Below are 12569 nucleotides of genomic sequence, written 5' to 3'. Positions count from 1 at the left end.
TTAATACAATACTACAATTAACAAATCGGTTTGTTATCAGTCTTGTCTACCTGCAGAGGTATAAATACATTTTGGCTGTTGTTTAAGTACAATTTTTTTTCACTATTGTAGCTCCCAAGAAGGCGTGGTCAATGGCATGCTATAAAATATGTTAGTGCTAAATGTATGCTAATTGTGTGCAAATGTATGTAGTTTGAAAAAAAAGGAAACTACAAGCACTATACCAATATTGCGATTATAATTATCATTTAATTATTGTAGAGGAACCGAAGCCCTTGTTGAAGAGTGGCTTAGCAATGTAGATGCACATAATTGTGACTTGCTGGGACTCCATAGAAAATATATAGAAGGACTTCAGGAAGTTGAGTACAGAGGCATATCTAAAGGGGTGCAGGTATGGCATGTGCCATGGGTGCCACTGGTGTTCTCATACAGATTCAATTTTTTCAACTGGGGACATTATGCTGCCTGGTTACATCTTTTTGGGGAATACATATAAGCTAACCTATTGCTAATCCATTCTTACTGGCCATGCTTCACCTCAACTTGGACACAACCAATTCAAACAAGTCAAAATATTTTGGGGGTGCACTCCTTCCCTGGGGGTGGATTTCAGTGTTTGCTATAGGCGCTGTTTTCCCTAGATACACCTCTGGTTGAGTATTAGTCACATAAGTACACACCTCCACCTATACCATCATATAGTGGTGAATAAAGTTCTTCTTTAACAGAGGAATGTTCCATAACTCCCAACTTTTTGAGATGTGAAAAAGGGACACTTAAGCCACGCTCCTGCCACACCCCCACCATGCCTCTAGTCACCCATATCATAAAGATTTAATAAGAAACATATGTTGTTTTATAATTCAAACCACACTGGTCCTTTCTATCCTAGTTCATTTCCTTCATAGTAACATTTTAAAATTAGTAATATATCAATTTAAAGGTTGGGAATAAAGTCTAGAGTCAAACACATTTTTAGTAGAGAAATATATATATTTACATAGAGGGACAAATGAGGGTGAAACAGGGACAAAGGGACAGGGCTCCCAAAAAGGGACTGTCCCTCTGAAAAAGGGACTGTTGGGAGCTATGATGTTCAGAAGAAGACATATTTGCAATGAACCAATCAGTTATGCTCCAAGGATGCCAGTACTCTGTAGAGTGCTACTGAAACTTTTGCCGAAACAAACTCACAAGAAGTTAGGGTAGACACATCCAATTTGGGTTGGCCAGTGATTGGCCAATTTTACAACTCCCATGTTGCATGAGAGCTTACCTACATAACCTGTTCATATTATTTAAACCCTTTTGGCCCCCATACTACATGGAGGTGGTGAAATTGATAAGGGTTGGTTCACAGGGGCAACTGTTTTTGGCTTGTTTTGCCAAGTATTGTCTTGCTTGCTTAAAAGGAATTTTATTGATAAGGTGTGAAAATATAACCTAGGAGTAAAATAAGGGTGCGTACGAACATCCAGCTTTGATTGGTCAATGACTGCCTGGCCAGTTTTACTATTTCTATGTAGTATGAGAGATTTTACACAATCTGTTCATTTGGTGACCCTCATTCTACATGGAAATGCTAAATTTGTACAAAAATTAGCCATTCAAAATAAGATTTGTGTACACACAATAAACTTGAATACTAAAGCAGAAAAAAAGTCAACTAAAAGCAAAGCCTACCCTGGTGGTCAGCTTAACTTTCCAGGAGGTGCGTAACAAGACAAGACAAATAACATTTATATCGCGCTTTTCTCCTGGCGGACTCAAAGCGCCAGAGCTGCAGCCACTAGGACACGCTCTATAGGCAGTAGCAGTGTTAGGGAGACTTGCCAAAGGTCTCCTACTGAATAGGTGCTGGCTAACTGAACAGGCAGAGCTGAGATTCGAACTCTGGTCTCCTGAGGCAGAGCCCTTAACCATTAGACAATACAGCCCATGAGGTCCCCCTGCAAAATTGTGTCCTCTATGCATCGCAGTCGCACATTCTCGACTGCCATTTGCCAGCTCCCGATCACGTGACTCACATCAGTTACTGTATGTGATCAGGAGCCAGCGAATGGCAGCAGCGAGTGTACGGCTGTGATACACGGAGGAGACCCACAGTGCTAGAACAGGTAAACATTGCTCCACTACCTGTGCTACTCTGCATGTGGGTAAGGAGAGTGGGGAGGAGTGGGCCCCACAGCCCCGGGTCCACAGGCGGTTGCAGGGGCTATTGCCCTCCAGAAAATACAGCTACTTGTACAAGGCCTAAGCTTGCCCAAGGCAGCTGACACCTTGCATGAACTAAACAGCTCATATCAGCCATCTTCCTCTCGAGTCCCGTAACTTGATTCTCTGGCATCTGTGCGTTTCAGTACCTGTGCGAAAGATTCTCTAGAGACCAACATCTTTCCTTGTTTAATTTAAGAAGCATCAAGATAAGATAATCAGGGAAAATCCCTGCGCTTTAGTCCTGTGCTTCTGTTCATTAAGAACTTCAGAAGTGTGGAAAGTGAGATTTGCTTATAATTATCAGCTGTGAAGTTGCAACAGAAAAGGTGGCAGATTTATTTTTAGCAGAGAGACAGGACAAAGCCCCTCAGTAACGGAGGGATATGTCCGTGTGTATTTTTCACACTTCGCCGCATTGAGAATGTCGAGTGACAGAATTTATTTTCTGACTTTCAAAGTTTTCCGCTGATGGAGTAGGCATCCATGAAATGAAAAGACATTTACTTCTTGGGAGGAAAACTTTGATGACTCTGGGCAAACCAGCAAAAAAGCAGAGATGCCACATTTGTCAGCAAAGACGTCTTTTGTCAACGCAACAAACCCAACAATTAATTACATGTGACAAGAAGATGGAATAATACAAAAAAAAAAAAAAAACATGTCCTACTCGTAATAAGAGGTCACCTGCATGTCAGATGAATGAGTAGTTCTGGAAATATTTGCTAATGAAGTCATATGTACGTTTTTGACAAAGTGTAATCAGAGTCGGTTTAATCTCAATTTGAGCTTGGGAAAAATTTAACCTGGGGCTCTCCTGACCCCCCCAACCCCTGCAGAAAATTCCCCCCCTCCCTCCAGGACCCCAAGCTCAGGAGGGTGTTATGTTAGATGATAGGCATTAGTAGAGGAGGTTAGTGATAAGAGGGAAGGTTAGTATTTGCCTGTAGGGGTGGGGGTTTGTGTTAGGCATTAAAAGAGAGGGTTAGTGTGAGAAAAGGGGCTGAGTAAGTCTGTAGTAAAATATCAAAAACTAGCCGACCCGCGGCGTAGCATACGCCGCATAAGAGGGTAGAGGGCAGGAAGGGGGTATTGGGCACAGCGGCGGGGAGGGGGGTTGGACTCCCCCTTAACTGGGTCCCCCATGTGTGCTCTACCTCCAGCTTAATTATGTGGTATAACAACAGAGGCGCCAAGTAGAGTAAAATTAGTTAAAATTGTTAAAAAGGGGGAAGTGGGTGGACTCACCTCCCTTCTGAAAAAATGGCCAGACAACGGGCAGGTTACTTCAAGTTTAAAGTAACATTTATTATGAGCTCCAAAAGTGTAACGCGTTTCACGGGTAACAGTCCCGCTTCTTCAGGCAAACAATTTTTGGAGGGAGCAAAGTCGGGTCAAGAGCCAGATATAGCGCCTCTGAGAGGCGCCTCTGAGAGAACAGAGCAACCAAGCAGCTCAGGGTGACCCAAACCACTCGGAATGTATAGGGGGATGAAAGGGACCAAAAAGACCTCCTACTAAAAAAAGCAAAGCTTGGTGTAATTTGCCTTCCTAAAGCAGAAGGAAATATGCAATAATTCAGCTATAAGTGAAAATTTGTGGTTACCCACAATGCACCGCTACTGAATATGCAAATAATTTCTTTTCACCCTTAGTAAGCCAAGGATGCATCCAGAACCACTGGTGTATAGCAAGTCTATAGCTTTAAATTTTACACAGCCATATCAAACCCACATGTGACAGCCTGTTTTAGGGCCCATCTCCACTATCGCGAATTCGCATGCGTTTTTCGCATGCGTTTTTTTTCGCATGCAAATTCGCATAGCAATACAAGTGAATGGGACTGTTTCCACTTGTCAGGATTCCTTTTCGTTTTTCTGTGCAGAAAAAATTCGCATGGCAGAGCCATCAGAATACGCATATCGCATACCGCTATGCAAATCGCATACAATGTATTTAATTAGAAATAAGCATGAGGTTTGGGTATGCGAATTTTCACGCAAATTCGCATAGAAACAATGGAAAAACACACCAGCACTGCCATTGTTAAATTCACATACATCGTCATCCATGCAAATCTTCATGAAAATTCACATGCACCCACATGCAAATTTTTACTGCAGCAATTCACACTGCATAAATGGAAATGCAGCCTTAGACGTTTGGTTCTCATCAATACATGGTAAGAATTGATAAGGCTGCATGAGATAGGGCTTGGACCAGTACAACAGAGTAACTAAGCAGCTAAGGGTGACCCAAACTACTGAGAATGTATAGGAGGATAAAAGAGACCAAAAAGCCCTCCTACTAAAAAAAAGCAAAGCTTGGTGTAATTTTCCTTCTTAAAACAGAATCAAATTTGCAATAATTCAGCTATAAGTGAACATTTGTGGTTACCCACAATGCACTGCTACTGAATATGCAAATTATCCCTCTTTGCCCTTGGTTTGATATGACACTCCTCCTTTTTGCTTGGACCAGCCCCTTCTTCTTGCTTGGACGGCCCTGGGGGCAGGGCGCTACTTCTTCTTCTTGCTTGAAGGTTGAGGCACTTACTCTATTATATATATAGATACTACATTACCAATATTTCAACTATTGGCTACTTGGCTAGTGATGTAGCGATCATCAAATTTTTGTGCTGCGTGATAAGTTGACATTTATAAATAGTACTAGCTGATTGCCCGGCGTTGCCCGGGTATGTATTTGGCTGGTGCTGGCTCCACCCACTTTCTACCCCTGACACACAAACACTCAATGACCACGTTTGTGAGCTTTGGGGTCCTTGGCATCAATAATTTATATATTCCCATAGAAATTAACCAAGTCAGATTGGCTGTTTGTGGCTTCACCCCTCTCCAGCATTTGAACCTCAGTCACCCAATGACCAACTGTAGCAGGTTTGAGGCATCTGCTATTAACAGTGTAAAAATGGCAGCAATTTAAATATTCCACTTGAAAATCAACAGGTGAATTTTGATTGGCTATTATAGGCTCCACCCACTTTCCTGAATATTAATCTGGGAAAAGTTTGGGAACCCTGCCATAAACAGTGTAAGAATGGCTGCAGTTTACATTTTCCCAGTGAAATTTGTTTTTTGCTCCGCTCTGTTTGTAACTTGGACACACAGTCATTCAGTGACCAAGTTTGTGAGCTTTCGGGTCCTTGGCATTAATAATTTGCATTTTCCCATGAAATGAAACAAATCTGATTCACTGTTTGTGGCTCTGTCCCCTTTTCTGAATTTGAACCCCAGTGACCCAATGACCAACTGTACTAGGTTTGAGGCTTGTGCCATTAACAGTGCAAGAATGGCAGCAATTTTTATATTCTCCTTGAAAAGCGACATGTAATTTTGGATTGGCATTTTTAAGCTCCAGACACTTTTCTGAATATTAATCCCAGTCACCCAGTAACCAGCTGTGCAAAATTTGAAAACCCTGCCATTAACAGTGAAGAAAGGCTGCAGTTTACAATTTCCCAGAAAAATCTGTTTTTAACTCCACCCACTTTTTTTTTAACCTTGACACACAGTCACTCAATGACCAAGTTTGTGAGCTTTTGGGTTCCTGGCATCAAAATTGTGTGACTGGAAGCAGTTTATCCAGCAAAGAAATTTGGATGTTTGTGGCTGCACCCCTTTACTGAATTTGAACCCCAGACACTTAACAACCAACTGTACCAGGTTTGAGGCCTCTGCCATTAACAGTGTAAGAATGACTGCAGTTTCAATATTCCACTTGAAAATCAATAGGTGAATTTTGATTGGCTACTGTAGGCTCCACCCACTTTCCTGAATATTAGTCCCAGTCATCCAGTGACCAACTGTGTCACCCACCCACCCGGTTTAAGAACCCTGCCAATAACAGAATGGCTAAAATCAATCTAACAAATCTGATTGGCTGTTTGTGGCTCCACCCCTTTAGTCAATTTGGACCCCAGTCACCCAATGACTGACTGTATCACGTTTGAGGCCTCTGCCATTAACAGTGTAAGAATGGTAGCAATGTGAATATTCCCCTTGAAAATCAATAGGTACATTTTGATTGGCTGTTGTAGGCTCCACGTACATTTCTGAATATTCATCCCAGTCACCCAGTGGCCAATTGTGTCAAGTTTGGGAACCCTGCCATGTTAAAAATTTAGTTGTTGGCACCACCCACTTTTTCTAACCTTGACATACAGTCACTCAATTATCAAGTTTATCAGCTTTGGGTTCCTTGGTATCAATACTTTGTATATTCCCATTGAAAAATAAACAAATCTGGCTGTTTGAGGCTCCACCCCCTTTCTGAATTTGAACCCCAGTCACCCAGTGACCAACTGTACCAGGTTTGAGGCATCTTCTTTTACCAGTATAAGAGAATGGTAGCAGCTTAAATATTCCCTTTGAAAATCAAAAGGTGATTTTTTATTGGCTGTTGTAGGCTCCACCCACCTTCAAAATCTTAATCTCAGTCACCCAGTGACCAACTGTGTCAAGTTTGAGAACCCTGCGATTAACAGTCTAAGAATGGCTGCAGTTTACATTTTCCCATGTAAAATGAATGGCTGAAATTTGATTGGCTGTTTTATGCTCCGCCCACTTTTCCTGGATTTGTAACCTCGGTCACCAAGTGACAAACTGTGCCAAGTGTGGGGACTCTGGCTTGATTACTGTGAGAATGGCAGCCTTTTACATTTTTTCCATTGACTTGAATGGGTGAAATCTGATTGGCTGTTTGTAGCTCCGCCCAGGTGTGCAGGGGGGCTGCGAGACCCCCAGAACATATCATCCCAGGTAGTAAGGGATCTGTGTACCAAGTTTCGTTCAAATCGGTCAAGCTGTTTTCGCGTGATCGCGGCACACACACACACACACACACACACACACACACACACACACACACACACACACACACACACACACACACACACACACACACACACACACACACACACACACACACACACACACACACACACACACACACACACACACACACACACACACACACACACACACACACACACACACACACACACACATCCGATTTTATATATATAGATAAATAATATTAACAACTATTAATAAACCCAGCGAGATTCCTCACATTTTTACTACCTACTGTAAGTGACAACAAAGTAGGAAAAAAATAGGACATTTTATTTTTGGATAAATGTACATCTTAAATGCATTTTACATTTTACAATTTTTCAAGACAGTGCTCCTTCAAGAACAGGTAATAATGGGAAATGTATTCATTCAGATAGTACAAGTAAGACAGACTCTAGCGTAAGCAGGACTAACTAGCATAAATGTAGACGGGCATGGAAATGCTGATCAAGTAGATCCACATTTTTATTTTTCTCCTATAGAAGTTCTCTGTATTCAGTGTCTTCCCTTTATTTATCCTGCAAAGACTGCTGTAACTACACAATTCTGGGCCCGCGCCTCCAACTGCCTCATCTAGAAACGGGCAAGAGAGGGCTGAAAATAATTTGTAAGCAAATCGAAAAAAGCAACTTTATCACAATGACACATGGACATGAAAAATAGAACAGTGCGTGCCACTGTTGACACAACTTTCAAACAAAATTGCCAAAAACATAAATAAATTGCAATTCGAGGTTGGAATCAGGGGGTAAAGTGATGACACTGCTCCCAAAGCGATTGCAGGCTAATTCATCTCTGTTACAAATGGTGACTTTTGAAACGGGAAGCTCAGAAACCTTTAAATTACAAGCCCTGCAAGGCGGCCGAGCTCAAGTCAATTTCTTCTCCTTCCTTGTTCCAGCACATTATTAAATCCCTGGTTCAGCCTCCCAGTTTTTTAATGCATATGACAGTACACAATGTTTGGTGTGCTGCATGTCTGTGCTTTTTGCAGTAAATATATTGAAAGTACCCGGCTGGCTGGCTGGCTGGCTGGCTGGCTCCTGTAGTTTTTTTTTTTTTTTTTCGGTTGAATCATTTAAGTTTTATTAGGCAAATCAGGTCTGTGGTTGCTGCCCAGGTTCCTCCCGCCATCCCATTTTCACGAACAGTCATAGAGGAGGAGGATAAGGGGCATCAGTCTTTTACTATGATCACAGATAAGCTGATCCCGCCCAATTGTTCCCTTTCAGCTAATTATCCTGATATCTGAAAAGGAACAGGTCAATTGTATCATACATCATGCTGGTTATGGCCTATATAAGCAACAGTGGGGTATTATAATGAAGGAAACACTAAAGAGGAGGGTGCTGTAATGAAAAGAGCACTATGGTCAGTGATGGGTGAAAATGGCGATATTCTTTTTGCATTATGGTAATTTTCAAGAAAAAAAAGTTAAATTTGACTCTCAAGCAAAAATGCCACCAAAAATGATTCTGTAATAAGTTTGTGATTTTATTGCTCTTTTTTGGCAAATTTTTGCACTAAAATAAACAACTTTTATCATTTTTGCTGTAAAAATAAGCCATAATGCCATATAGCAAAAATACAATTGTAACGGTTGGGTGTTGTAGCTCAGATGTCTGATTATGTGGTGATCTGCAGAATTACCAATAATGCAGATGCTATACCCGATTATGTGTGATCTGCAGAATCACCAATAATACCAGTATAGCAGACAAGAGCAGAGTGTGTAGGGATTTGGTGCATCCGTAACTTTAATAGTTTAATGAGACCTCACCAGAGGGGCTGGTGAGGTAATAACAGTACACTGATCGTGCACTAGCGTACAAGCTCCGGCAAGCTGGAGAACAAAACTGAAGAGGCTGAATCTCCCGAGGAGCGGGTGATTCAGAATGTACTGCAGGCTAAGAGATACAATAATACTACAATGACAGATTACCCAAGGAGCAGGTAATTAAGGCTGTGCTGCAGCCTAGCAGAACTGCTTCACCAGAGGAGCTGGTGTAGCTAACATCTCACCAGTGGCGAGGGCCCACTGATGAGTAGAATGGTCAGGCAGGCAAGGTTCGGCAACAGAGAGGTAAGTATCGGTACAGAATCGTGAGATGAGAGTAATCGGTAATCAGGCAGAGGTTCAGCAACAGGTAGGCAGATAGGCAAAAGTACAGGATCAGAAAGCAGGATCAGAGTCAGAGAAATCGCTAAGAGTCATACACAGGAGATCAATACGATAAGCAATATCCTAGTCTAGGTGTGAAGTCCTTGGCATCAACACCCGGGAACTAGTATAACAAATAACAATAGCAAGGTAGCAATATCCTAGACTAGGTGTGAAATCCTTAGCATCAACACCTGGGATCTAGTCTAAGGTCTGAGCGCTAACACGCAAGTATTCACGACAACAGACACCTGCAGAATGAAGCCCGGAGGCTTAAGAAGCAGAGGAGACCCCACTGGCACGCCCCTCCTGGATCAGCCAATCCTGGGCGCCGTGGGACTCCTCTGATGTCAGCCGACCGGCAGGTCAGCTGACACCTCTCTTCCTGGAATAAAGGTCCTGTCTATGCGCGCGCCTGCGCAAGACAGTGACCCTGTGAGCAGGAGAAAGCCCCGTCCTCGGCGTCCTACACGCCGAGAAGACGGGCAGGGGCACGAGGACAGGTGCGTCGGCAGAAGCTTTCGCCGCAGCCGTCGTCCCCCAGACCACCTCCGCCGGAGGAACGAGCGGAGACATGGAGGCAGCTGTGGCAGCGGTGCCGCTCGCCGCAGCTGCCATTATAACAATGTATTTTCTCAATACGAAAATGCTATTTTCAATGTGAAAATGACTTTGGCAAAAATTTGCGAGCTACGTGTGTGTGTGTGTGTGTGCGTGTGTGTGCGTGTGTGTGTGTGTGTGTGTGGGGGGGGGGGGGTTATTTTAACAGTGGGCAGAAGATGTTCCCTTATGGGAATCCCTACTTTTTACCGCAAAAATGTGAAAAGTTGTTTATTTTAATGTGAAAATTTGTTCATTTTAGTGCAGAAAATCATGAACTTATTCCAAAATGATTTTTGATGGTATTTTTGATGGAAGGTCGAATTTAACATTATTTTCGTGAAAATGAATGTGAAAAGAATATCAGCATTTTCCCTCATCATCACTGCTTAAAGTGGATCTGAGCTCACAACTTCCTCTCTGCTCTGAAAGATTAAGCACAGTATGAAAACAATCAGGGGAAAAAAGAATTTCTAACAATGCACAGAAATCCTCAAAAAGCCCTGAAAATGTACTGGATGACTCTTCAGGGAGCAAAGGAAGGGTTAAAGCATCTGTCTTTTAATGCACAGCCAGCTTTGACAAGTGAGTCATGCCTACTAATTACACATTTGTTGCCCTCAGCTGTAACTAAATAAACAAACACATCTCAGTGCAGCTGATTTCTACAGCATTTCTACATGGAATGAACACTGTTCAGTCTGTTCTTTGCAAGAGCCCAGGTCCACTTTAAAGTAATAGAGGCAGAGCAGGACAACCAGGTAATGATTATGATTGAGGACTGCAGTGTTAAACCCCCCTAAACACCAGGCCAATTTTGACTAAATTGGCCACTACAGCTTTAAGGCCAAGCTGCAAGGCCGCACAACACAGCACACAAGTGATCCACCCCCCCTCCTCTTTTTCTCCCCCCAACAGAGAGCTCTGATTGCCCCCATATTGATTGCCCCCACATTTATTTTTTGTTAAATAAATATTTATGCTATGTTTTTTTACATTAAATCTACTATTTATTTTCCCCCCTCTCCCCCTTGAAAACCCTCCCACCCCCCAGCCAGCCAATGACACGATTGGCTGTCATAGGCTTCAGCCTATGAGAGCCGATCACTCTCGTGTGAGCCAGGGGTACAGCCGTGTCACACGGAGGTTCTCAGTACAGCATTGCTGCAGATCGCAGCACTGTACTTACTAGAAAGACGGTGGTTTTTCCATCTAAAAGTCTCCCGAGCGGCAGCTCGGAGACTGAAGGCGGGCCGGAGCTCCGCCCCCGAGCAGGATATGCGCGCGCAGCCTGGGCGCAATCTCCTGCAAAGTGCAGCCCCAGGACTTGACGCCAATTGGCGTTAGGCGGTCCTGGGGCTGCCGCCGCAGCCACGCCCATTGGCGTGGAGCGGTCGTATAGTAGTTAAAAGGAAATAAACATGTCAGCCTCCATATCCCTCTCACCTCGGGTTCCCTTTAAATAAGCCACTAAGTTGAATTCAGCCTCCTGCAGCACATAAGCGTATAAGCCAACTTTACCAAACTCCTCTCCAAAGTTCAATCCTATCTGCCTCTTCTTCCATTGTAATTAAAGCATATTTTTTGAAAGACACATTCTTCTTTCCCTCTCCTGCCAAAGCATCAAACCCCCGTCATACGGTTTAACCTACTGTACATTTTACAAAGGCTTCACAACGTATTATGACAAAATAATTACTTTTTTTCCTTTTTTTCTTTTTTTATTTATTTTTTTAAACAAATGGCATTCAGATCTTTAATCAGATTTTCAAGGTTGAAAGGCTACCGGGATTTGTTTTATTAATCCAGCAGATTACATTCTGTAGCACTAGGTTGTGGCATCAGACAAATAGCTTTGCTAGAAGTGAAATGTATTATTAAGGTCTGCAATGAAGCAGAAAGATTAGAGCGGTGAGATACAGATGCTGCGTTTGTAAAGCACATATAACAATCTGTAAGAGGGGGCGGTGGGCCTCGGTGTACAGATGTTCCGCAGAGCATTAAAACATGGAGAAAAAAAACACTAACAACCTGCGTCTGTAAAACATCAGTGGGCTGGCCTGGCCATCTGCCATAAGGGCTGACATGTGCCAAAGTATTTGTGGCTTGAAGTCAGCTGCTCTGTTGGCTCTGAAGCAGTTCATGGACACCTAGGTAATTTTGGTGTTGCCATAGGCGCCTGTGCTAATAACCATGATTAGTGGGTATTATAGCTAATTAGGGCCACCAAGATATACAAACTGCAGCTACCAATAGCAGGTGCAAAGGAACTAACCACGGCGGTTAACCTAGGTGCCTATGCCAGCGCCCAAACCATTGACTATTGGCGGTGATGGTTCTTAAGGAGGTTTAACTATAGGTGAAGCAGCACTTACAATAAGCTATCCCAGGAATGTGGGGGCCCCTCAAACAAATTACTCTTCTACTCTCCTATGCCCCTCAAAAAGGTATTGTTGTGGCCACACTTGTAATCTCATTCGAGGTGACTAGGCCCCAGCCTGTGTTGAGTTCACCAACTGATAAGGAGGAAAGGGTTGTGAACATTGGAGGAGTACCATCAAAGTTTTGCAGAAAGGACCCAATGATTTTTAATTTATTCTCTGATCTCATTTAAAGAGTAACTGTCAGGCATAAAATCAAAAATCAATTTGTTATTTTTATCTGGTAAATCCAAAAGTTAAAAATCGCTCTTATTTGTCTTCTCCATAAAATAT

The 12569-nt window shown here is 42.8% G+C and overlaps 1 protein-coding gene across 6 annotated transcripts in view; it reads right to left on the bottom strand.

The window, feature by feature from the left end:
- The window catches only part of LOC137517893 (KH domain-containing, RNA-binding, signal transduction-associated protein 3-like), a 221813-nt gene that overhangs the window by 104954 nt on the left and 104290 nt on the right, over nucleotides 1-12569 (bottom strand). The gene's annotated exons all lie outside the window — the stretch shown is intronic.

The sequence above is a fragment of the Hyperolius riggenbachi genome, chromosome 5 (genome assembly GCF_040937935.1).
Source record: "Hyperolius riggenbachi isolate aHypRig1 chromosome 5, aHypRig1.pri, whole genome shotgun sequence".
NCBI lineage: Eukaryota > Metazoa > Chordata > Amphibia > Anura > Hyperoliidae > Hyperolius > Hyperolius riggenbachi.
This window is presented reverse-complemented; position numbering and strand designations above follow the sequence as displayed.